Raw genomic sequence first — 27,092 nt, forward strand, 5'->3', positions numbered from 1 at the left:
AAAAGTGCACAATGGTGCTTCAGACTTTGTTCGCATTTAAATTAAATTAAATCTCAAGATTCATTGTGTAAATGTCGTGGGTTTACTCTCCAACACACCGATGTGCTGAAGTACTAACTAATTGGCACGTTTTGTCTCCGTGACAAACCTTACTAATTGGCTGTGTCGGCTAGTGGCGAGTTCACGACGCATTTATATTTACGTGATTTCACCCCAAAAAAACCCTCTATTATGTAAATTATATAAAACCTTGCACCACGCTACGCATAAACATGAACAAAAAACACGTGTCATTTGATTGAGATGTGAGCCTTATAAAGGCTCACAATTGCTGTCCATTTAATGAAGAGGAACACCCACGCAGGAATGTCCATCTGCACCGTGTGTTAATGCGGGCCGAGTGATGTTTGTCATCGCTTCATGCTGCCGCCAAGATCCTGAAACGCGCCCGATATTGCATCAAGAGGCGGCATCATTCAGAACGCCGCAGTGAAACCAAGCTGTGAGTTCGGCGCTTAAACGTGATGCCTAAAACGTGACTACGACAAAGGCAATAGCTAAAAAAATAGATGCCCCGCATTGTACAGCCTTTCACAAAATGTTGGGGGCAAGATCTGTTTGGCGAGCATCGAAGGGGGGGGGGGGGGGGTGGCCAGCACCACGCCCGGCCGCCTTTGCCTCCCTAGCGGCGACGTTTACACACCGCACCAGGTACCTAGGGGGAGGCCCAGGACCGGTTCAGACAATCGCCACTGGTGTTGCCCGCGAGCGGGAATCCAACTCGGGTCACCAGAGGCGCGATGCGTCGCAGCTCCCCACAAATGCGTGCACGTCCTCCAGGGCATGCGCGTCCTCCAGGGCATGCACCTCCTCCAGGGCATGCGCGTCCTCCAGGGCATGCGCGTCCTCCAGGGCATGCACGCTGTTTTCCAACCCCCCCGGGGTACACCGAAGCCTCCCCCGTCGATGCAATATCTTAGAGTCCATCAGTAAGTAATCCTCCAAGTGCCCGCGGCTGATTTCCCAAGTAACTGCGAACGCGTCGGCGAGGCGAGTCCAGATGACTCTGTTTTGACGCCGTCCCTCGGCCAACGTCTACCTCGGGCAGAGTAAAGGCAAACTGACGGCTCGCTGCCTCGTTGCCAGCCATGATCTATCCACTGCTGGATGAAGACCTCCTCCCCCCCCCCAAAGCCGTCACCATCCCACAGGTCAAGCGACGCCACAATCCATCAACCACCTCCACACAGAGCTCACGTCACCGCTCCGTCTGAAGCGGTCCTTATTCTCTCGGGCGCGTTCCACCCCGTGGCTGCTGCCACGTCGCTGTTCGTCTCCGCCACCGTCCGTGGGAGTGCGTGCGCACGTGGCTGGCAGCAACAGGCTGCTGTTGCTGTTCCCATTTACTCCTCCTGTGGATTAAGATATTGATGGCAGCATGCCTTATCGAATTAAAGCTGGCATCTCTAAGCTCGGGGTCTCTGACTTGGTGCCTTACAAGTCCACCCTCAAACACGCAAGGCACTCAGTCAGTCGCCGTAAAACGACTTTGGCTTGATCGCGACATGACGGCGGTCCGCATCCTCGCGGGCTGGTTCCTACCCACCTCGTGGCTGCCTGTCCCCCCACCAAAGCCCGTCTTCCATATCTATGAGCAGTTTTTCACTTAATTTGGGGAAATTTCAGCTCTGCGAGCGATGAACATTGCTGCCGCGGCGGCGGTACGGTCTTGGAGCGTTGTGCTCCCCTGAGTGCGTCGATGGAGGTTTTGTTGTTCACTTTGAAGGATCTCAAAAGAAGTTCTGTGAACTCTGCTTCAGCGGAGTCGTTTTCTATTTACATTGGCTGGATGAGAGACTTCTGGATGAATACTTCGTCTCAAGGAGTCACACCGATAGCGCAATTGGGAGAAAGACAATCTTCAACAGAAAAAAATCTTCCATTTAACAAAGAGCTTGCCTGTTTCTGCCACGTTTTGCGACAAAGAAAATACCAACACGTGAAACGTTACCTATTTCAGAAGACTAAGGGGCAAATGAATGTCAGACTCCAGACCTCCTCCCGTGTTATATTCATTGTGCAGTCTTTAGACAGGCCAACAGGCCCCTTTCACAAGCAAATCGCTATCTTATTTGTTCTCTCCTCCTCCTCCCTCCCTCCCCCCTATCTCACGTACTCCTTGCCGAAAATAGTTTTTTTTGTAGTTGTACAACCCATACATTATCTGCGGAGCGCATCAGGAATGCGATGCGAGGATTGCGAGCCGGTGGCAGACGTGCATGCCCACACCCCCTATCGCGCAGGGCCGGGGAGGCATCTGTGTTGATGTTGTCCCACTGCAAGGACACCGTTTACATCGCAGCTGCTCAGCCCGTAACTCTCATTTTTCCAAAGCTTTGTCATCCGCTCGCCACCCTCCCCCACCCCCACGTTACCATAGGTGTGACCGTTTGAGTAATGTCAGCATGCAGTGCGCTTCATTCTTTAGTCATTTCGATTTAAATCTCTCGTGACTGCAGGGATTCATCTTCTTAATAAAAATAAAACATAATAAAATAATTCTCAGAATAAAATTTTATTTTTATTATTTTATTATTTCCATTCTACGTGACTTTACCGAAAGAACCAAGAAGATCTTTAGTCATTATCCTATAAAAGGTACCGAGTGTTTCAATGCGCTCTACCTGTTTATCGGTCTCGGAAGCTTCCATGTATGCGGGTATGTTGAAGCTCAAGCCAATTATGAAGCGATGGAAAGACGTCGTGCATCGACTGCATTAGACACTCAGCATTGTGCAAAACACTCACCGGAGGGAGGTTTTTTCATAGCCGCGTGAGCGCACGCAGGGGCTCGTTTGGATGATTTACACTTCGCGCCGCGCTCATAGGCAGAGCGTGGAGGCATTTTGCTGAAAACGTTAAAGACCCAGAAGAGAGTGAGCACACAACCTCGACGGAGGTTTTGTTTTGGTAGAGCGCGCGCTCGATCCTATAGGTGAATTTCTTACGAGAATAATGGGGGGGGGGGGGGGGGGGACTTTTAAATGATCTACGGCTGATCTGTGGCTGGCTCACACGAAATGTATTTCTCTAAAACGGTGGTACTTTGTAAGCCAACTGGCTATCAACAAAGATTCGTTCATGAAGCCATCCATATATACAGACACAGACACAATTTAAACCGAGAGGATGGTTATAACCTCAGCAATCATTGGAAAGATATCATCAACCACTTTGGGTCATGACTTGATTTGTGTTTTCTTGTCAACCTCCACGGTCAGCAGTGTGGATGTGTGGGGCGAGGTGCAATGATTACCTGGCGGCCCTTTGATTGGTGGAGACCCAATGCCGGTTCGTTGCTTTCTCCTACATTGACATCAGCTGCCCCTCCCATACTCCTGACACACTTGGGCTACGCCCATCTCTAAACCTTTATAAATAGTTTGCCTTTAGAGGCTAATCCCCCTTTTCCTGATGACGACCGCTTGTGTTGCGATCGAAACGTCGTGGTTTTTTGTTTTTTATTTTATTTCTTATTATTATTATTTTTATTCACTTTATGTTTTTTTCTATCTACGTGACTTTACCAAAAGCACCAAAGAATATGAATTCCTGCAATCACGAAAGTTTAAAGTCAAAATTTTATCTACGGCCCTTAAAAATAACGCTTTGAGGAAAACCAATGGCGTCACCGATGTGTCCTGCCACATGTTAACTAATGCCGCCACAGATGTGTCCTGCCACGTGTTAAGAAACGAGACATCCCCCGCAACCAGCGCTGTTCCCTCTCTCTCTCTGAGGATCTGTGAGTGGCCGCGCAATGGCAGGGATATCGCTCGCTCCCTCGCTCATCTGCGAGGATACTCGCGGAGTGTCGGGGCTGAGCGCAATCGCACCGCCACCGATAGACAGGATAGTGGAACAAGGCGCTAATTTTTCATCGCTTCCCCATTCACAGGTTTGCTTTGTTGGCCCTTGAAAAAGGACAAAAGGTTGATCTTAGATACATATATATATACACACAGAGAAAAAGATACCTCGGTACAGCCGTAGCAGACTTTGGGGCAAGCGCTGTTAGCGAGCGCCAATGAAGTCCGGCACGGCACAAGAGGGGGGTGAGCGGCGATCAACACATCTGGGCCCCCTTTGTCTCCCGAGTGGCGATGATTTTACACATTGCACTAGGGACTCATTTGAGGCTGAGTCAACCTGGTGGAGGCCCAGTTCCGGTTCAAATATTCGTCACTGGTTTTGGTTGTGAGCGGGAATCGAACTCGGGTCGCCGGTATCGTAGCGCTGTGCTAACCACTACATTACCGCTCCCCACTACATATATACACACGCACACACACACAAGCCGGTAGAGCCATGAAAGCTTCACGATAACAAGAATTGTGTCGTGTCGCTGGAAATAGCCCGTGTTATCGAAGCATTCATAAACATCACGACTACTGCAGGGACAATGTGGTGACCTTTCGGTTAGTTCAAATAATGATTCTACGCGTTGATTTCCGTTTTTTTTTCAGCTACTACTAAATTGTCCTGCTGAGTGGGGTTTCTCGGGGTTGTGCTGCAAGATGCCGAAGTCAGTTTCCTGAAGAAGGTCCCGGCACGTGGAGCAAAAACGTCGGATGTCGCGCTGAACGACACGTGGTTATAATTACGAAATCCAGGTCAAATCCAGTTTATTTATTTGCCCAGGTGAAAAGGCATACGAGAACTCCAACCAGATGTATGACATGCGTCTGTATTTTTTGGAAATGTATTGTGACTGCCTCCACGGAGGAGCTATAATTTTGATTTCAAGTTCCCTTCTGCTGCTGCTGCTGCTGCTGTGGTGTGCTTCTGGCATAATTAATTAATTCAAAGAGCAGATCAAAGGCACGCTGTAATGCACAAAGCATATCAGATGACAGCTGTACAATGCATTAATACATCACACTAATGCACAGGGTCCCCTCTGAATTATAATGTATTATGAAATGCTTCTTGTATAAACACGTTCATGTAAAATATCTCACATGAATGAAGTAAGCTGTGTTAAATTAGCGACGTGACTTTGTGCATAGAACAAAGCCTCTTCGAGCCTTCTGATTTAGGGTTTAACTGAAATTCGAAAAATGTACAAAGTTACCAATTGCCTTCCAACCACTCAAATTTGTCAGTTGCATTATCCAACCTAATAATTTCATTTTTCAGGCTGTTGTGCATTTGTATATTTACAAACCTGTCAACCACTTATCAGTGCCTACCTTCTTAAAGACTAATTCAGACCTTGTTGGTCACCCCGTGCCCTTATAAATCTCAACGTTCATCCTACAAAGTCCCATCACAAGGGAGAAACACAAACAAATAGACACAAACATCATTATTTTTGTCCGTATCGAAACGGCTGTACGCCGTGTGGACCTGAAAATTAAATTTTCATGTCCGAGAATACGGGGTAAACTGTATGGATTGACAGGTATGTATTTAAGTGTATAATTTGCATCCCACTTGATTTGCCTTAAATCCCACCACTGACCAACACAACACAATATTTTGCGTGGTTTCTTAAGTGTGGAAGTGGTCTAATTTTCGGCTGTCTCAGGCTATTTTGTAAAACAAAAATTCTGAATACAGCTAAGCTACAATATAGCTTTCGAGATAATGGTGCAAAGTAAGGGTACGTTGCCAAGGATATGCAAGCATAACAATCTCTACATTTCAAGATACTTAATAAAATATATGAGCGTGGAAAGAATGATACAAAACGCAAGTGCGCCGTTAATCACGTCCAACATAACAATGGAACTTTGTACTAATGTTCCATGCACCTGTTACGAAAAAAAAAATACGTGAGCATTTTTTTGTTAAATTATGGTAAATGTAAACGTTGCCTAAATCGTGTGTTAGTCATTGTTTCTTCATCGGTTATATTTTTTTTAAATCGGAGAGGACCTTCGTGGGTAAACAGCCGTTCATGACATCCAAATAACGCGAGCGATTACATGTGTTTATAGAAAATACCGCAGCGCAAAGTGACACGTTGTTGATGTGATGCTATCTCACAAAATTTCTTCCGAACGTTCCACATTCAGGTCAGAGCGGATGTCAGGGCTCCATAGGAACACAACACAGGACTAAATATGGAACAACGAATTTACAACCTTTGCGTGCTGGAGGGTTTTTTGAGGCAAACATGCCGTGCGGCAGCGTGGTGGTTCTTTAAAGTGTCTTTGTCGGAAAGAAGATTCAACTATAAACTAAACTATTTCTATGTTTACCAGGTAAGGCACACTGAGATATATAGCTCTTTCTTTTAGAAGCGACCCGGTCACAAATGATAGTTCAACGAAGTAGTTTATAACGTGGTAATTTATAGCATCCAAATACTGTAAATGTATGTTTCTGATGACGGTGATGATGTTTCTAAATGAAGGAAAACCCGGAGGACCCCGAGAAAAATCCACATGGCCACGGGGAGAGCATGCAAACTCCAAATAAACAGGCGTCAGGGTCGGAATCCAACTCACAACCTTCTGTATACTAGGCGAGGTAGTTAACGTCTGGCCACCGTTCCAAGCGTGCAGCTCATGAGTGTCTATCTTTCCCAAAGGCTGCATCCAGTAAATCGCTGCAAAAATAAACTGGAAAATACGAAGTGGCATTTAGGCAGTGCAGAGAGCGGTGGCGCAGTGGTTTGCCCACTGCTCTAAAAACTCGAAGACCTCACTTTGAATCCTGGTCCCGGCTAACATCAGTGGCGAGTGACATCTGAACCTATCCTGGGCCTTCCCCTTCACCAACCCATACTGACCAGCGTGATGAAGTATTACCCGGCAATACCCACAGTGAGCATGGCACGGGGAGACCTTGATCCAGCAGCGGATCGATTAACGGCTGTAAATTATCACGAATTATATGGGTAGACTAAATTGATGCGTTCAGCTCGTTATTTTACCTCCAAACGAGTAAAACAATGTTAGTTTCAACGTATGAAAGCCTCTGCCGTGGACGTTACCCCCCTTCGAGTGTGGCCACGAAGCATTTTGCGTACAGATAACAGAAAAACAAGCCATCGCTTATTTTCACGTGGAGGTTGCACGATGTTCACCAAAACCTGAGATCGTCAAAGCGCCATACTGATCAGCATGCACTGTAATGCGATGATGCTTTGAAGATGTTCTGCATTACCGAGTGGCTGCGTCCGGCCGTGTAAGAGTAGCCGTGCCGCGGAGTGAGCAAGTGAGACGATGTCTCGACCACTCGAGGGTTTTATGGATCAGTCGGTGATTGATGCGCTATGTTTTAAGTCGGTTTTTTTTGGTGGTGGAATAAGTGGAATATCCAGTTGGGTAAAATGGAAGTTTTCGGTGGAAATATGTATACCCTTACATTTTACACAAGCTAGGTGACATAAAACAATTTACAAATTAATAAACTTGAACACGTATTTTTTGTTAGTAATCTACGTTCGAAAATGAACGTTTTATTGCAGCAAAAAATATTTCACTTACAATAAAAGGGCAAAGGCGCAGCCCTGCAAATGCCTTGCTCACGCCGCTGCTGACGGAAGGACCTCTGCAAGACAGAGTTCTCGAGATCCCCTCTCGAAGAACATTTGACAAATTCTTCCACAATGGCCAGGAGTTTTGTATGAAGCTGGAGTACCCACGCTTTACGCCACCCCGTCAGGGTTGCGATTTCCGCATGGAAAATGCGGAAGGAGGGTTCAAATTTTCCCGCATTTTTGCTAAAGTCAACCGCAAACGGTGGAAAGACTACTCCTATGACCGCGCGCTTTTAACAACACGTTAATGCGTTCTATTGGAAAGGATACATCATGTACATGTGCTCGTAATCACGGCTCCGCATTTGAATAAAGTATGTGGTTCTTGTGCGGAAATGCGGAAATCATATATTCATTCCAATCAGTAACTCAAAGCCCTACGTGATGCTGGGCCTTGCATGTATCCTTTCCAATAGAACGCATTAACGTGTTGTTAAAAGCGCGCGGTCATAGGAGTAGTCTTTCCACCGTTTGCGGTTGACTTTAGCAAAAATGCGGGAAAATTTGAACCCTCCTTCCGCATTTTCCATGCGGAAATCGCAACCCTGCACCCCGTGCGGCATGCCGATCGATATCCTACCTTATTTTTGGCAGAATTAATATCTGATGAGGTATTGGATTGTGAAATGAAAGAAAAAAAAACTGTTCAAACAATATCCCTTCCTTGGCATTGCTGTGATTTACAAGCACAGCATATCGATTGACTGATTTGCTTACAGGAATATACATTAGACATATACATTATATAAATGTGTTGTGCTTTGTTGTTTTGATAGCATTTCAGATAGAATAAAAGATGCTCAATATAACGCATGAAAATCAACCACGCACAGAACTCAGCACTGCTCAAATAAAACAAAATGCAGCCATCCTAAATTCACCAATGGGGAAATTAAAAAAATGTATTAACAGCCACTTCTGGATTAAGGCCACCAATGCCATGTAATCATGGGGTTTCTTCGACCATACTTCACCACGTTGTTCAGTATATATTGGTGCAGAACGAATCAAAATACGCACTGGGAAACTTAATCTGTTGAGAAATGTGTTTTTTGTTTTCTCTCTCTCTCTCTTTAAAGGTGCTCATTATATTCAGTGACCCGTAAAATGATCTTAAAATTAGTGTGAACCAAATTTTTTTTTTAAGTTAACGAGTCACCCAGTGCACCAAGTTAAAAGGTGACTTATTCCCGTTTAAGCATTTAGCTCATAACAGAATGGTGACATTACGTTTGCGCGGTTGTGCCTATGTGCACGGGTAGTTATGAAGTGTACATCTGCTGCAATGATGTCGTTGAATGTGTCCGTGTGCGCTTACTTGTCCGCGCGCGTGTGCACGCTCTTGAAAACTCTGCCGTGTGTACGGTGTGTGTAGATGCGGGTGTTGTCAGCCCAGGGAGCGGTAGCGCAGTGGCTAGCGCTGTGCGCTACGAACCTAGAAACCCGAGTTCGATTCCCACTCACGGCCAACACCGGTGACGATTATCTGAACCGGTCCTGGGCTTCCCCTTGGTCAACGAAGCATTCAGGGAGACAAAGGCGGCTGGACGTGGTGCTGGTCACCCATCCCCTCGTGTGCCGTGCTGGCATTTGTTGATGCTCGCGAACAGCACTTGCCCAAAACAAATCTGGTAAGCCCATACGTGGGATCTTTGCATTTGCTGTGAGCGTGCGGGATTTTCTGACTTTCGTACATTTAACTTTGTGCGAGAGCGCGCGCGTTGTGTGCGCGCACATCGGCACAAAAGTGTATGCATGTACATTGGGACATGCCCATGTGGAGAGAGCCGGGTGGGAGTCGAGGGGTGACCGGCAACGGATGGTAAAGCAATACAGGGCGGATATGGGTGAGCTGGTAGGCAGACATGCAGGCACACGTTTCACTCCATAGCCACATGCGAACCACTCCACCCACCCGTCCCAGCTCCCCTTTCCCCGCCACCACCACAACACCACCACCACCGCACGCCCCCTGCACCCAGCAATTACTCTCACTCCCACTGGGAGGAAGCAGGTTGTCCCGCTGTTCAAAAAAGTTTAGGAAATAAACTTGCTGCGATCACGGCGGCCCCTTCCCCTGCGGGTACACAACACGTCACAGCCTTCATTACACAGCGACAACATAAAGCACGCGCGTGTCCAGTTGTGTTTTAACGCCCCTGCCACTTACCGATGATGATGATTATTATGATTGAATCAGGAACGTTACGTATATATCTCTCACTTTAGTGTTTTGTTTGTTCATCTGTAATCGAGTGGAAATCCGGTGATCTTTCGTGTGCATTTGCAAAGGCTAAACCTTTCCAAATGATAAAAAATGACCGAAGGTAACACAAATAGAGTTGACTGTTCTCCCCTCCTCGCAGTCCTCGACGTAAAACTAGATTCCAAAACTCGACACCAAGGCATGTTCACAAAGTTACGCGAGCTGATCAACCCACAGTGTAGGATCAGTATTCTCCAACGTCAGAGCGATGATGAGCTGGCACCGCTGAGATCCCGGAATTTTAATCCAGGTTGCCACCCACGATGAAAGTGCGTTCTCACATACAGTCTAGGGAGTAAATAATCCTAGATTTGAAACTTTCGTGACTGCAAGGATTCATATTCTTAGGTTTTTTTGGGTAAAGTCACGTAGGTAAAAAAATGTAATTAATAAAAGTAAAATTAAAATAAAAATCACGACGTTTTGTGTTGCCTCCGAAACGTCGTGATTTTTATTTTTTATTTTACTTTTATTAATTTAAATTTTTTTACCTACGTGACTTTACCGAAAAAACCTAAGAATAGCAAAAACCTAAGAATAGTAAGAATAGTAAATAGTCCGTTTCTGGTCATCAAAGAGTGCAAACAAATATCTAAAAAAAAATATATTTTTTTTTCATTTGAATTGCCAAGAATTCACACAGAAAATGTAAAATTTCATTTAGTTAAATATTCACTGCCCTGCGACTAAACTTGTCTATGTAAGACCTTTGCGGTATATATCGGAAGTCGTTTGAGGGCATCTCAGAAGTAGTTACATGACCTCTCCATCCACGAGCCATTCCCTGACATTGTGTGGTGAACTGCTCAGCAAGAGTTATGAACGGACTCTCTGCGCCATGCCGTGACCTGTAGTAGCACAGTATGAATAAACTGTGGAAACATAAAAAAAAGATTTACAATTACAAGTAGCCTTGTTTTCAAGTAAAAAAAGGTCACATTTTAAGGCCCTTATTCCAAATACATTGGTAAAAGGTGCAGACCTGAAATGGCCTTTCTCACACCACTGCCGGCAGAAGGCCCCTGACTAGGCGGAGCTCTTTAGAGACCCCCTCTCAAGGGTGGATGGCCTCCTCTTCCATGCTGGCTGGCCTTCTAAGAGGAGTGCCCGTGCTATACACCACCAACCTTGACCCAGTGGCGTAGCTAGGATATATTGCGCCCGGGGACAAACTATAAATTGGCGCCCCCCCCCCCCCCCGTTAAATCACATACCAAAATGTAATTACATGACATGTCGGCTGTGTGTGGCGGGATATATACATTTTTAGGTTGAGGTGTAGATTCGTGCAGTAGTTTCAGGCTGCCGCGCCCGCCGCAATAAGTTATAATGTAACGTTGTAAGCCTAATTTTGGTGCCCCTTTACCTTGGCGCCCGGGGACATATGTATCCCCTGCCCCCCCTAGCTACGCCTCTGCCTTGACCTGTCGATCGACTAAACTTGTGGTGTATCCATTCGTGGGGCTAATATTGTTCGTAAATATGAACCAGCTGGTATGATCGCCGCAGTGACGGCTAGCAGTAGAGAGAAGCTCGCATCCAAGGAGGCGCGGTAAACCAACTTGTTGGTGAATTCTTTTAAACTATTAACGTATGATGAGGTCACTACAAACATCTGGAACATAATTTATACAGAGGTCAGGTACGTGGCACCGAGATTCTTGCTGTAACAAAATACCGTTTGCATATATTCCGCACATCTCATATTGTGCGACATCGCTTCTTAAAGTATAACTAACTGCAGATTCATAATAGAAGTTTTTGGGTTAGATCGCTACTTTTTGGTTAGATCGATCACTAGTTGGCTGTGTCGGGTGGTGGCGGTGTTTTAACGACACATTTATATATTGACGCAATCTAACCCAAAAACATCTATTATGGATGATATTGCTCGCGAAAGATAACGTGTTAAACTAACTGCAGATTATGATAATTGGTGTTTTACCCTTTTATCTGGCAACAATTGATTGGTCCACACCCGAGACAGCTTTCTGTGGACCAATCAACTTCAAGGACAGTGCATACATTATCAGAGTTATGTTTTTTGTTTGCATTCCGACTGCAGGTATTGTGGTCAATGCAAACATGACTCCTTGTAAAAAAAGGTGTCAGTTTTGTTGCCAGATAAAAGGGTAAAAAAACAATTATCATATTTGCTACTGGCAAAGGAGGTTCCAATGGTGTAACTGCATATTGTTATTTGCCTGGTGCAGTCAAAACACCGGTGGCCGTGAGGTTATATCACGGTCAATCGTTTGCAAACCCACTCTGGCACGGCTGCCAGAGTGGTGTTAATGTGAGAGTTTAGCTTAAAGTGTGCGGTTTAGTGCAGCCTCCCGTTTAAGAGTTTGCACAATTGCAGTGCTTTTTTTTGGTACTTAAAATGTTTCTTGGACGAAGGATTCCCTCTCGCAGCTGCTCGCAGAGCCGTGTCAGCGTGTGCAGCGTGTACGGCGGGGGGAAAATGCGTAATTCACGATTACACAGTTGGTTGAATCCAGACCAGCTGGGTATGGGGGAGGAGTGTTGGCATGCGAGACCCATCCCCATGTGAATCCTGTGCACTCTCACACAGACCACGTGCATTCACGCATGTGGTCCCCTGTAGTTCATCGGACTCCCAGCTGAGAAGCTCTGGAATAACCTCAGCAACAGCAAAAAAAGCAAAGTGGCCCCATACGCGGGCTGAGAGCTGGCAACCCTTATCCGGCACTGTGAGCCCTTCTCTTCCCAAAGACACGCCTTTCGTGTGCTCGTGAAAATGACGATAATTGCAGGTGACACGCATGATGGGGGGGAGGGGGTAGAGGGGACAGCCTGGCATGTTCTGACTCCACTCACCAGACCGTGTCGCTTTGCACGCGGCGCTCAAGGGCCCGAGATGCGATCGGTGCCGAGTTGATGATTTTTGTTTTTCTTCCCAATTGTGATACGAGTCGGTGGGTGGTGGTGCATGGGCAGGGATATTCAACAACACCGGCAATGATGCCAATACATGTTTTTTTTTTTAATCAAGTCACGGGGTAGAACTTGAGGCAACAGGGATTTGATATTGAGTTAAGGTTTCAGAGACACATTTAAAATAGCAGCAATGGGAGTCGTTAGAAGCAATGGAATGGTTTCAGTCTTTTTCATAGAAAACGGGTAGATCCGGCATTTAATGACACCACGGCTCAGATTCAGCTGGATGAGTAGTCACGTGCGGCTGCTTGTCCCCATTTGCACCTCCGATCGGCACGGTTGGCTACGTACGGCGCGAAAGAAGTTCAACATACAAACATACAATGGACCATAATAAAAATAAAACATAATAAAATACAATTTTCACGACGTTTCGGCCACAACGCAAGCAGCCGTCCTCAGGTGAAGAACAGGAACAACACACCACCAAGTGGCGTTCATTCAGACGCTGTCTTTCCGACATACCTGTTCTACACCTGAGGACGGCTGCTTGCTTTGTGGCCGAAACGTCGTGAGAATTGTATTTTATTATGTTTCATTTTTATTATTTTATTATTTCCCTTCTACGTGACTTTACCGAAAGAACCAAGAAGATGAATCCCTGCAGTCACGAAAGCTTTAAATCTAAAAATACAATGGACCGTTTCTAATCTTCCTCCAGGTGGCGCTATCCATCGCCCCTAGCCGGGCCTCGTGGATAGGCACGATCCGCATCGAGCGCGACCATCCGTGAGCATCAGGTTGGGCGTGGGCGTCCTCTTGGGCGAGCCCACGACCAGAGGTCGCAAACGGGTTTTGATTCCTTACCCGTACCCGGCCACACCAGGGTCGCAAACGGGTACCCATACCCGGCCGGGTACGGGTAGGGTACGGGTATCGGGTACCCGATTGCGACCTCTGGGATGAAGCCATGTTGCAGGCGCGGGTGGGTTGATTCTAGGAACTTGAATTGTGAGAAGAGACAAGACGTTGGGAAATGAGTGACAAACGGTTACTCACCAGTGACTCACGGTCTACCCGTACCCGTACCCGGCCGCACCAGGGTCGCAAACGGGTACCCGTACCCGGCCGGGTACGGGTAGCCGGGTATCGGGTACCCGGTTGCGACCTCTGTCCACGACCCGTTGGGCTTTTGTTCCGGATCTGATTTCAACACTCGACCCAAAAGGTCCGAGCTAAGTCGGGTCCCGCTTGCTCGAAGATGAGCTCCGTGCCCGGATAGGCCAAGACGGCGGTGTCAGGATGAGGCCCTCGGTGTTAGGGAGACAACGAGCGCGGCATGTCACGGTGGCGTTCGTGATGAAGTAAAACAACTCGGTATCATCGACATTTGATGGGAGCCGTAACATCGGGTCTGTGTATGTCACACTGTTGCGCAACAATGGCTGGCTGATTGTTTCCCGTGAGAAAATTGATGGGTCTCAAACGATTTGACAAGGGACAGTTTTCCCGATGCCTTGACTGCACGCAGCCCAGAACAAGCTCTGTGCGCAGCGGCACATAACTGGGGACGTTAATTAACGGGACATTTTTCGCTCCATTTAATAATTGGCCATATAGCAAAATCTACTCAGTAAACATATCCCCCGTCGTGTAGAATATAAGTGAAAATGTTCATTAAATAGATAGCTACATATATCAGTAAATAGAGAAGTGACCAAGTTAATTATTGTTATACATTTGCATTACATTATGATGTCAAGAATGCTTTTCCTAATGCAAAGTCATTGTAACTAGGCCTGCGTGTAATAAAATCCGACCTTATCTGTAGAAGGTGGGTAATGGTCTGCCAGGTGCAGATTGTTAATCAACATTCGCACCGCTGCCTGGGAGCTGAATTGAGCTGAATTAATTTGCTGGAAAATGCAGCAATTAGTTAATAGCCGGTGCTTTGTTGCCAGTTTTATGAATCGAAAATCACTTCCCATTCAACATCATCTATCGGTGAGTAACTGTAAAAGGGCTGAAATGATCAAATTCGTGAAAGTTTGAGTTTTGTAATGAAACAATAAAAATGGTCCTCCCCAAAATAATTAAATGTGTTTTACCTTGACACGTTAACACACACGAAAGGGAATTTCCCAATTTTGATTCTTTGGGCCAATAAACCCCATCGGCTGTGTAAAGTGAAGAGAGAAAAACCAACAACATTGACGTTTGTTGTGCATAACAGTACTTTCTCGAGGGGGAGGAGATGCTGGTATTTAATTCTCATCTATATTTCATGTTTAAAGACCAACATCATCGCCATTTAAAATATGTGAAAATGCTTTAGAGTATTTTACGATGTTTATTTCCACGGCAATGAGAATTCACGAAGAGTCATCAAGTAAGATTTGTTCCTGGCTTTTGGATTTTTCTTCTATAAATGTCTTGAATGTTGCCAACTTATGCACAGTCACTCCTCCAGGTTGGTGCTCTATCAATCTCTTTAAGTGCCCCGAAAGCTAAAACATATGTGGGTAAGGACAAACAGCTCCTCTCTCTCCCGAATGATGTCGCCCCTGACCCTGAACTTTGACCTCAACCCAGTTCCCAGCATTCCTCTCTGCCAACCACCACCCTCTGAAATGTAAGTTTTCTTTTCGTTTCTCTTTTTTCTTTTCCCCTCCTCCTCCTCCTCCTCATTCGTCTTCTTGCGTGCGTGTGTTTTTTTTACGTTTTGTTTTGTGATACCCCCCTCCTGTCAAGGATCACACGGATCTGGTGATGCTGTAAAATGACAAACGGCCACCCACGTGACGACAAAGAGGGCACCGCGCTCCTGGGCCCTTTGCCCGGCCGAGCAGAGGGGGATGCAACCAGTGGCATCAGCGGAGGCATTTGCACAAATAAATTAATTATTCGACGAATAAAGCAATCAGAAAACAAAGAATGCGCTCATGATCTCCGTACGACAGTGTACGTGGGAGTCGCCCTTTCTCCTCTTGGTGCCACCACAGTCCCGGATCTCCGTCCCCCACCACCACCACCACAGCCATCCACGATGTTGACTCCCTGCCCCCTGTTCAAGTCCAGGCTCAAGACCTTCATATGTTGCTCTGCATAAAACTGAAAGGCTCTGTTCAATAAACTACATTAATGGACACAAATAACTCCTTTCCCCACGACGTCCGTGTTCGCCACGGCGCCTTGAGTTACATGTTGCATTTAGAAAGCTACATGTGTCAAAATCGCATTGTAATTGTATTGTGGCAGCTGTCAATGTTAGAGGGAAGCTAGGATGATGTGACCGAAGTGAGTTAAAGATTACTGAAAGTGCGGACACGTGGCAGAGGCAGTTCTAAAGCCACCGCTGGATGAAGACTTTCCCCGTGCCTTTTTGTCATTGGGGCTGTTTCACCACGTGCCACCCTGCTGCCTGCTGCCCAATGTGGGTTGGTAAAACAATGCAGGATTATCCTTGGTAGTAAAAGTAGCTACACATGCTACGGGCCCCGCACTTTCAAGGGCCCCGCGCTAAATGCTTTCAAGCTATCAATTCCGGTTCAGCGATTCTGCACTTGCTCTATTGCTATAGCACTATACCGCCTTCAACTTTTATGAACGACTGGGTGTTTAAGGTTAGTGATTTGTCGTATTATATGGCAGTATAGCAAATTAAAAAATGTAATTACTCTACTATGCAAGTAAAAATTTTGTGTTTGAATATTTATGGTTATTAATTTGTTTAGGGCCCATTTATGGCATATGCTGCAGGCCCCGCACTAACTTCATCCGGCACTGGGTAAAGGGCGGGCCGGTGGACCAGTTCCGACATCGCTGGCCACTGATGTTCGCCACGACTGGGAATAGAACTCAGGTGGGCTGGGTTCAAAGTGTACCGCTGCATCGCAGTAGGAGGGCTAAAGAGAGGGATAGAGTGAACAAAACAACTAAAATATAATAACAGTCTCCTGAAATGTAACAACGGGGGAAACCTTCGCCTTTTTTTCTCTTGAAAAAGATGCTGCTATTCTTGGATGACTTTATCGAGACATTTTATGAACGTAAGTTGGCCATGTGGCTATCAGTGCGTCTTATGCACGCAGCAAGTGGATATACTCTCGGGGCACCCAGACAGCTGCTGTGAGACACTGACCCATCTCATGCCTTCCGTTTCAGTTGCATTGGACACAATGCACACCTGCCCTCCACGCCACACGTTCGCCAAGTAACACACCTGGCGAATCTGTGTCCTGCTGCGTGATTCTGAAATACATCCATCGCATCGAAGCACGTAAGAAGCCGATGTATTTGTGCTGTTTATCACCACTGTCAATCGTGTGTACAAGGTGGCCCAAAATTCAGGACACGTAGGGTTATATTTTATCCAATTATATTGGGTTATTTAATTTATTTTAACAAGAATTCAAACTGGTTTCCGTTAACATGAATGTACAAATGAATTCTCTTTTGAAATTAATTTTGTATTTGTTTTAAAGATTACAGCTGCCTTCTTTCGCATTCATAAAGACGAATTGAACTCGATAATTGTTTTTTTACCCTTCTATCTGGCAACAAAACTGACACTTTTTTACAAGGAGTCATGTTTGCATAGACCACAATACCTGCAGCCATAATGTAAACAAAACACATAATACATAACTCTGATAATATATGCACTGTCCTTGAAGTTGATTGGTCCACACCCGAGACAGCTTTCCGTAGAGCCTAGTCTCACATGGGTTGGGCCAGATGACGCCAAAAGGCGCACAGTGCATATATTATCAGAGTTATGTTTTTTGTTTGCATTATGGCTGCAGGTATTGTGGTCTATGCAAACATGACTCCTTGTAAAAAGGTGTCAGTTTTGTTGCCAGATAGAAGGGTAAAAAACCAATTATCATATGTTTTATTGGCAAATGAGGTTCCAATGGTGTAAGCGAATTGAACTCGTTCGACTGTCTTTCCATTTTGAAATGTCATTTGAAAAGGAAGAATAAAAATAGATTATAATGATAAGAGATTAAAAATCAAACAACAAATATTAACTTCAATAAGAAACATTACAAATCTTGAATGCCAGTGTTAAAATAAATGAAATAAACCTATGTGTCCTGACTTTTGGGCCACGCTGTAAGGACACATGTTCCATGCTATGCATCACATAGCTCAAGATCCCTGTTGGGGCATCTTTCTTTCCACGCAGCACTTCGTTTAAATCGGATACCCCGAAATATTTAAATGTCTTGAGTGTTATTTGGATGTTCCAAGAAGAAGACTTAGGTCAAGTAACATATTGAAGTTAAGGAATGTTTACTGTAATCTAGTTGAAAAACATAACCGATCATTTGTATAGCTTTAAGCTTACATTACAACAAGCAAATAAAACACTTCCATCAAATATTTCGTGTAAATCTTAGCAGCTACAGCATAGCTGAATTACGCACAGACATTGCCAGTCAAAATAGTTATTATTGCCAACAATAGTTTACGTAACGTAGTTCATATAACATATCCGCTTTTTCATCACCGTTTTTTTCTCTGTCTGTCAGCGCACATATTTAATTATTTGTAAAAAAAAAATACTTGACAGAGGGTAGCTCCATTAGGCCTCCGAGCAGCTTGTTTTTCAAGAAAGCCTTGTGCTTTATTTCTGGGAAATATCTCTTGTTTACTGCGCGTGATTTAATTTTCTCTACGGCACCGGCAAAACCCTGGGCCTTCTCCCCACGAGTGGCGCCCGGGGGCTTTCGGAGTCCACGAGGAAGCAGATGGTGCGCTCACTTGATACCGTGCCCGTGGCACATTACCGGGAGGTGTAGGGGGGGGGGCAGCTGCGATGGAGCCTCCAATCTGTAACATTTGTGGCTCAGAGGTGAGCGTGGACAGATGACCTCTCGACCACCTGGTCTCTGCGAAAGCCGCGAGCCCCCCCCCCACACCCGGCAGAGGAAGACCCGGGGGGAGGGAGGACGATGGGAGATAGTTGTCACGATCCCCCCCCTCCACCTCTTCCCCCCTCCACTCACCGTTTTGAGACCCAGAAAATGTGTATTTACTGATATTTACCAGAGAAAATTCAACTGACTGTCTATTTTTTTTCACCATTATTATTACGTAGGGCCCTGTTTGAAAAGCTTCAAATGTAAGAATCACCCCCCCCCCCCACCCCCGGACGTTTTTGGATTTACATTTGGGCTATAAATAAGGGCCATTGCCTGAAACGTTGCAAATTATATTTTAAACGAGTGTGGTGAGTTTTTTTTGTTTGTTAATTATGGAGGCTGTGCCACTTTTTGACACTCCTGAAACCCATGCTCGTGGGGATGAGCCTGGTTTTAGCGGCACGATTGTTTAGTTCTGTAAAAGAATAAGTCATATTTAAAAAACTTTTTTTTAAACACGCTTTTATGAAATGTACTCGTAATGGCAGAACTCCACGACTCGAGGAAGTGGCTCCGAAGCTTCCGTTGCCAATTACAGCCAACGTCAGTTGACCGTGGACAATTAGACCCAAGCCGAAACATAACATATAAAAAACAATGTTAAAAAATATTTTTTTATGATAGAATTTAGTATTGTCATCAGTATGACATAAGTATACCAAGTTTGCAGTCGATACCACATTGTGAAGTGGGTTAAAATCGAGTTACAAGATTTGAGGATACAACAATGACAACAACGACAACAACAACGACAACAACAACAACAGACAGAGTGAGTTCAATGAAAGCGTGTAAAAATGAACAGAGCCAAGGTGTCTAGGTATAGGAGCAGCTGACGAGATGAGACTATCACTCTGGGACACAAGGTATTTGCAACCCACTGCCACCACGCTAACAATGCCTAGTGTTGTGAACTAAACACCTGCAATAATAATAATAATAATGCCTTTTATAATTAATTCATTTAAAAAGTTCAGGACGTATCCCGCATCGTGGTGTTTGGAAAATTCCATCGAGGAGGCAGTTGGCACGTGAGAGAAAACTGGAGCACCCAGAGAAAAATTCATTGTAGTACCGAGAGGAAAACCCAAGTACGTACTCACCAGGCTCAAAACTGCTTCGATTTCAAGGTCCGACAAGATCGGGCACATTCAGGGTGATTTGGTCGTTCGTCATGGAGGTGCTGTATGTAGTGGGTGGCAATGAATAAACTGGTTGGTACACAGGGCATGAGGCTATATTCGGGAAGAAAAAGTTTTGCCTTTTATTGATCACTGAAATGTTGATCATTGTAATGTGATACATTTAATTACCCACAATTGCACCATACCAAGCTTACACTTTAAGAGCTGCTGGCATTATTACATTGCCCTGTATCGTATCTCCTTGCCATCTCTCAAAGGCATATTAGAGAAAGGATTAATGAAATAAATATATGAAAATTCTAAATCAGCTCTTCTTATATTGAAGATGTGGTTTGCAAGTTTACTGCTTTTACTGTTCAGCTTCATATCATATTAATTAACACACTGAACAAGGTCGAGTATTCCTAACTAAATGTGTGAAGGACGTCTTTCTTTGGCCCCCCCAAAAAACACATGGCTTATGCAATGACTTTGCATAATGTGCAGAGAAGAACAACAGCAGGACTCAGTCACGCATCAAGGGAGGAGGGGGGGGCATTCGTACAAACACGGGGCACACCCAGAGCCAGGCACAAGGGTAGCAGTGTGCAGCGAAATGATTGCAAGCACACGTGAGCCGAACGTTTCACAAATTCACTCATTTCATAACAGCGTCTCCACGTCTACTTCCAGTGACTGCAAATTGCAGGTTACTTGTATTAATTTATTTTACTCTTGACTGTGTGGGGGGGGCGGGGCGGGGGAGCGGGGGGGGAACAGAGGACATTCACTAGGCGATGGTGGTGGTGGGCCAGAGCGCCAACGTCAATTCAATGAAAAGTTAATTTAAGGACAAGGGCGACTCGGTTCTGCGATGCATTATCGATGGAATTGCCACGTGTGTGGTTAACACTGAACAGAACGGATGGAAAGTATTTGTTTTGAAAGTCAGAAAACGTTTCGAGCAGGTGTGTCCGCGCATATGTGCGTCTGTTTTGTAGGGGAATGGTGGTGTAGCGGTTAGCAAGCTACGAACCCAGCGACCCGAGTTCGTTTTCCGCTCACGGCCAACACCAGTGACGATTACCTGAACCGTTCGTGGGCCTGCCCTCGGGACTCAACCAAAGAGAAGACCTGGTGCAGTGTGTAAACATTGCCACTAGGGAGACAAAGGCGGCCGGGCGCGGTGTTGGCCACCCACCCCCTCGTGTGCCGTGCCAGTTTTCATAGGTGCTACTCGCTAATAACACTTGCCCCGACAGTCTGGTAAGGCTATACGGGGGATCTTTGTCTTTGTGTGTTTGTTCATTGTCTAGAGTGTGCAGCATTTCGTCTACCTTACCTCCATGCATCGATGGGCATAAGTGGTTCTCCAAACTCCAGAGTGTTGAGGTGGATATATAGAGCGCTTTAGGCTTAATGAAGCGAGACAACGACTGGGGGGGTGGTGTTTCCAGGGATTACGAAGCACACACACACACAGAGGGGCGCCGAGTCCATTCATCGTGAGGGCAGAGCTGGGGAGGGAAAAATTAAACAGCTTCATAGGTGGCCACGTTTCAACATAGAACACTACAATTCGGCAAAACTCTCCACGCAAAGATTGATTGATTGACTTTATCTGGCCCAGGTCAGAGCCCAATGAGACTTGAAATCTATTTCTCAAGGGTGACCTTGGTCGACAAGTGACAACCAATGCAGCGCAAGACCAGGACTAACATGCAAATGCTGAAACCAAAACAAGAGAGAAAGTCATAATACCGACCGAGGGTGATTTATAGCCAGCGTGTGTTATCACTCATGTTTGTTCCCACCCTTGCGCCCACTCTTTGTCTGCCTGTAGAGTTGCTCGCCTCTTCGAGGTGTCGGAATTGGTTTGGCGTAAGTCAAAAAATGTCAATTGCACAATAAAGTGGAACCGAAGTGTCAAAGCATATATAAAAAACGAACATAAATACTGACAAAAATACTCACGTACGAGTAAAACGGAAAGCAAAGCCGATCTCTCCTTCATATCTTACAAAATACCGCAACCCAGCCAACCCGCGGCACTCAGTGGGTGTCTCGATTGTTTAAGGAAGGAAGCAAAGAGGCATAACTAACTGGTGAAGAAACTCGTAGATCATGACATCCATGCGTTTTCCACGCAAAGGGAATTGCTTGAAAAACATTCAAGTTAGATGTTCATTCCGGCACATGCCCGCTGAGATGACACTTGATTGATTTTCCGGATTTCCTTCTGATGTCTTTCACATCAGGGTCCTTGTAAGCAATTTGCCCGTTGACCCTACGCTATGAATTTCGGGGCATCTGTGCGGATAACAGAACGGAAGTGCCCCGTTTGGCGAGGCGCGCTTTTGGAGAAACACGAAGCACCTGCGCGTTCGACTGCGGCCTTTACCGAGTGCCACAGGTGCGAGATGTTAAACGCGGAGGCTGACATTGATGAGAAAGATGTTTTCTTTTCTCCCTCCGACTGTCTGACCTTCCCGTACATCTGCTACGGCATCGTCCTCCCGACCCCCCCCCCCCCCTTTCAGGACCGCAGGACACACAAAGTTTCGAGTAAACAATCCCAAGCCGCGATTTGCGCTTCAAAACTCAGCTCCGGCTCCTTGCCGGGGCTTGTCTGGCAGAGGGATGAGAGACCCTGGAGGCTCGCTTCCCGGCACCGGCGCGCCTTCTACTCCGCCAGCGCGCAGGGTCAGGACTATTTTCTCAAGGCGAGCCGGAGAGACTTGGAGGACTACAGCCCCGGCCACTTGCGTGACCTTGGGGGGTGGAGCGACTTGGATGCGTCGCTCCCCAGGGGGTGTAGAGAATTCACATCCAGGGACACGTGGCCTGGAAGCCACGAGCAGGAAGCCAAGGCCAAGCGGAGGCCCCAGAGTTGTCAGGGAAGAGTGATTGTGATTAACGATACCGGGCCCAATACGCGAGGCACAACGAACTTTATTTCGGCTTATCGCGCGTCCTTTTTAAGGGCATACATACGAGCAGCTAATGCTTAACAGCTAAAACAAATACAGGGGGACGGGCCACATTTGTCTTGTGGTTGGCATACGTGTGTGCATATGCGGGAAGTAGGTTTTCATTAAATTCGGCAGGTGGTAAGCGCCCAGACAAAGGTGTGTGTTTGGTGACTGTGTTTATGTGGTGTTTGGCTGGGAAGGCTGGAGTCAGTCCAAACAGCCACGCGCCCCGTATATGGAATACAAGCTTGAAAAAAATAATAATCACCAAATCAATGGAATAATTCTGTTTAAAAAATGTGTTTGGTCTGATGCAATAGACAATTGTGCTTATGTCTGGTGCTTAGACCTCTTGCCCACTGCGTCACGTACTGAAGATGGCTTTCTCAAAGCAATGGTGATCTTTGAAATGCCGTATGTGGTAGACATCACTTGTTTTGGTTCCTCCTCAGGGTGATTATTATTCATCATTGGCCTTGACAAGTGCGGCCTTGAGTTTACGGTACAACATCGACGGTCCAATTTCAAAGTTGTTTTGCGGAGAGGCAAAGGGCTGACCGTGCTTAGGGACATTTGAGTTTTTATGTCGTCACTGGCCGTGCAACCCACCACCCTCACTCGAGTCTTTATAAATTAGGATCAGAACTTTTAAGGTATTACACAACTCAGGGTCGCTATATTTTGTTTACAATTATTGCAAAATTATGTTCCAGGCCGCGACTTTAACTCTCGCGATCGAGTTTTATTTTATGTAAACATTTCCATGAAGACATTATTAAGCAACACTGAACAGACGGTTGGTGTTTTGGCACCGAAGTTACGGAACCGCTCACCCAGAAATAGTATTAATGCACCACGATCCATCAAGATGAACGGCTAAATTAAAGACGCGAAATTTTGATAGCATATCAATAGCTTAGTTGAAGCAGAGTAATCTCAAGCACCGTTCAGCTGTTTCAATTGGTTAATCCTCATGTGTTGCATACCGTACGTTGTCTCTACCCCGGTGTTTTTGAACATCATATATTTAAATTAAAATTAATAAAAATAAAATCATCACTTGATACAGTAAATCTGGCTGTGACGGTCCCACCTGATGACGGAGACTGGTGTTGCCTCCGAAACGTCGTGATTTATTATTATTATTTTATTTTTATTAATTTTAATTTCAATGTTTTACCTACGTGGCTTTACCGAAAAAACTAAGAGTATGAATCCTTGCAGTCACGAAAGCTTCAAATCTAGAATCATATTTGGTCTGCTATCACATCCGTATTGAGTGATCATCTGAAATGCCCCTTTGTTCTGGTGCTCTGAGATGTACTGCATGGGAGCTGAGGATTGAACGATGATGATGATGCTGCTAATGAGAAGGATTGATGACTCACGTCATATTGACTGCTGGTTAGACATCAGCCACCATTCACTACGCTGCAGGCTTGACAAAGGAGGAACGTTTGTAAACGTATAGACAATAAAAAAACCTTCCTTGTTAGCAGCTGTGCCGAGTTTAATTTGTCTAACGTTTCACAGTCTCCCTGGAGTCGGGGCAAAAGACAATATCTCAGAGCGTGTTTCATGCTAACAATGGAGATTGCATAGAGAGCGTGTTACACAATCTACGAATCACGAGCTAAACCAATGTTTTATATCAAAATAAATAATCCCCCATTAAACGGTGACATTTATTACCCTACGTCTGCGTAAAGATCGCGTAAATGTTAATTTTGGAATTCATTCACATGTCCTTGAAAACACACTGGTCTTATTTTCTAGATGATTTATAAAGCTGTAATGTGTATTCTATCCAGCAGTCACTTGACCTTCGCTGTCTGGCGATGGTATGCTTATTTGCAACGTTTTTGGTACGCTATATAATACATTTTCACAACATGTTTACATTATAACTCGCAATAAATAAATTATCCTAATATTGGTCGTTGAAAGCTTACGTAAAAATAAATGTACAAGTATTGTTTCAGCACACAGGTATGTTTGAGTGCAATCCACAACAATTGCATTTCCAACAACAACAACAGCATCACGGGCGAACAGGGCCGGAAATGCACATTGACGAACGCCGTGATGCCGCTAAGAAAAACAATGGCTCAAGAGAGAGAGAGAGAGGCAACGTAGCCTCTTCTCAACTGGCTTCCAACAGTGAGCCATTAGCGACACGAGGAGGGGTCAGTTGGACCTGGAACCACGCGAGCAAAAGGGCCTAAACCCGCCGAAGGAAAACAGAGTTAAGCAGCATGCACACTCGCTGTCTTGGGAAGACAAAATTTGCTTTTCCCAGTCGGATTTCGCCATGTGCGTGTGTGTGTTTTTGTCTTCACCTTTGCTAAGACTTGCGCGTAATTAAAAACACACTCCCCGATGCCCCGAAATCCGTTTAATTTGCATAGTTTGGCAATGATGCAGAGGCAGAACAATGGACACGAAATTACATTCATCGGCTGTAACGTGGCCCAGATGGGAGGCTGCACAAATAAATAAGCACGCAACGAACAAACCGCGTGTCCGTGCTTCACTGTGATGCTTGATTGAAGTCATTTGCGTGATGCCATTGCTTTGCTATTATTCGCGTTTTTTTGCGCTTTAACTCTGACGAAATGGGGTATATCGTTGACCGTCATCCTCGTTTTACACGCCAGGGTGTAACGAATGCTTCGTGACAGCTAATCCACTCCGATACCACGCGATGTTTATAATGCCAGTGCCTTATGGAATGTAAATGCGATCCGACGCGCGTTGTGTGTGTGTATATATATGTGTGTGTTTGTTAAACTCCTACCAGTGATCGCTCACAGTATTTGCTCCAACAGTCTGTCAAGGCTCTCGGTGGGGTCTTTGTTTTTGTTGTTGTAACTTCTTTTGCACCGTACACGGCCGACCGTGCCAATCACAGTGCTGACACCACAACTGCATGCGACAGTCCACGTGGCACCGGATTCCATTGCTCAATCTCCCCGGTGGATGTCCTCCCGGACGCGTTTGAAGAGGTGGGCAGTTTCCACCTAAAGCCACGAGGTTTGTCTAACTGCTGCCCTTTCGCCCCGTGCCCCACAGAGCCCCCACATACTTATATCGGCAGACATAGACAAGCTAAAAAAAAGAAGTGGCTTGTGTTGAGAGACTGGGTAACCCGGTGAAATCCACGCCGGCGATTTGCATTCCACATTTGATTTACACAGTGGCCACACACACACTACCGTTTTGTGTCACAGATTTAGACCTCATGACTGGAGTGTCACCCAGCCGTCTCAAATTCTCCCTTTGCCCATTGCGAATGAGACACAAGTTAACAGTGGTCCGCTCAAATAGAAATTCAGGCAGAGGTCAACAAACAAGGAGAGATCGAAATTAACCGAAAAAAAACCTCGTGGAAATAACATAATTCATGTGTAGCGAACGATCAATAAACGTTGAGAACATGTTCACCGTGATAATTGTTTTTTTACCCTTCTATCTGGCAACAAAACTGACACCTTTTTTTACAAGGAGTCATGTTTGCATAGACCACAATACCTGCAGACTTAATGCAAACAAAAACATAACTCTGATAATATATGCACTGTGCGCCTTTTGGCGTCATCTGGTCCAATCAATGTGAGACTAGGCTCTAAGGAAAGCTGTCTCGGGTGTGGACCAATCAACTTCAAGGACAGTGCATATATTATCAGAGTTATGTTTTTTTGTTTGCATTATGGCTGCAGGTATTGTGGTCTATGCAAACATGACTCCTTGTAAAAAAAGGTGTCAGTTTTGTTGCCAGATAGAAGGGTAAAAAAACAATTATCATATTTTTTACTGGCAAATGAGGTTCCAATGGTGTACTTATGTCTTACTGATGCCAATACTATATTCTATCATAAAAAATGAAAAATATATTTTTAAACAATATTTTTGCACGCTTTCTATTAACTCACTCTGTCTGTTGTAGTCGTATCTTCAAATCTTGTAACTCAGTTTTAACCCACTTCCCAATGTGGTATCGACTTGTCATCTGAGCGTGCAACGCAACAGACTCTCTGTGTTCCCTTGGAGCACTGGAGGGGAAAACTGCAGGTGGATGCTGTGAACAGCATTTGACAATTCCACCGTCGACTCAACCCTGTAGAATGACCTCGTTTAAGGAGGGGCGGGGGGGGTATAAAAACGCATTGGGAGGAGAATTCCACTAAACATGGAGCGTTGCCTCAACGTTGAGCCAGAGACTCCGAACAGATGCCAACTTTGTCCCAACTTTGACATGTTTACTGCGATGACACGGTATTAAACAAATGTTAAACATGTGTCCAATGCTAAACAGAAAGAGCATGATTTGATTTTGTCTATAATCGC

This window comes from Lethenteron reissneri, chromosome 17, assembly GCF_015708825.2.
Source record: "Lethenteron reissneri isolate LAM-NWPU_2019-01 chromosome 17, ASM1570882v1, whole genome shotgun sequence".
In the NCBI taxonomy this organism is placed as follows: Eukaryota; Metazoa; Chordata; class Hyperoartia; order Petromyzontiformes; family Petromyzontidae; genus Lethenteron; species Lethenteron reissneri.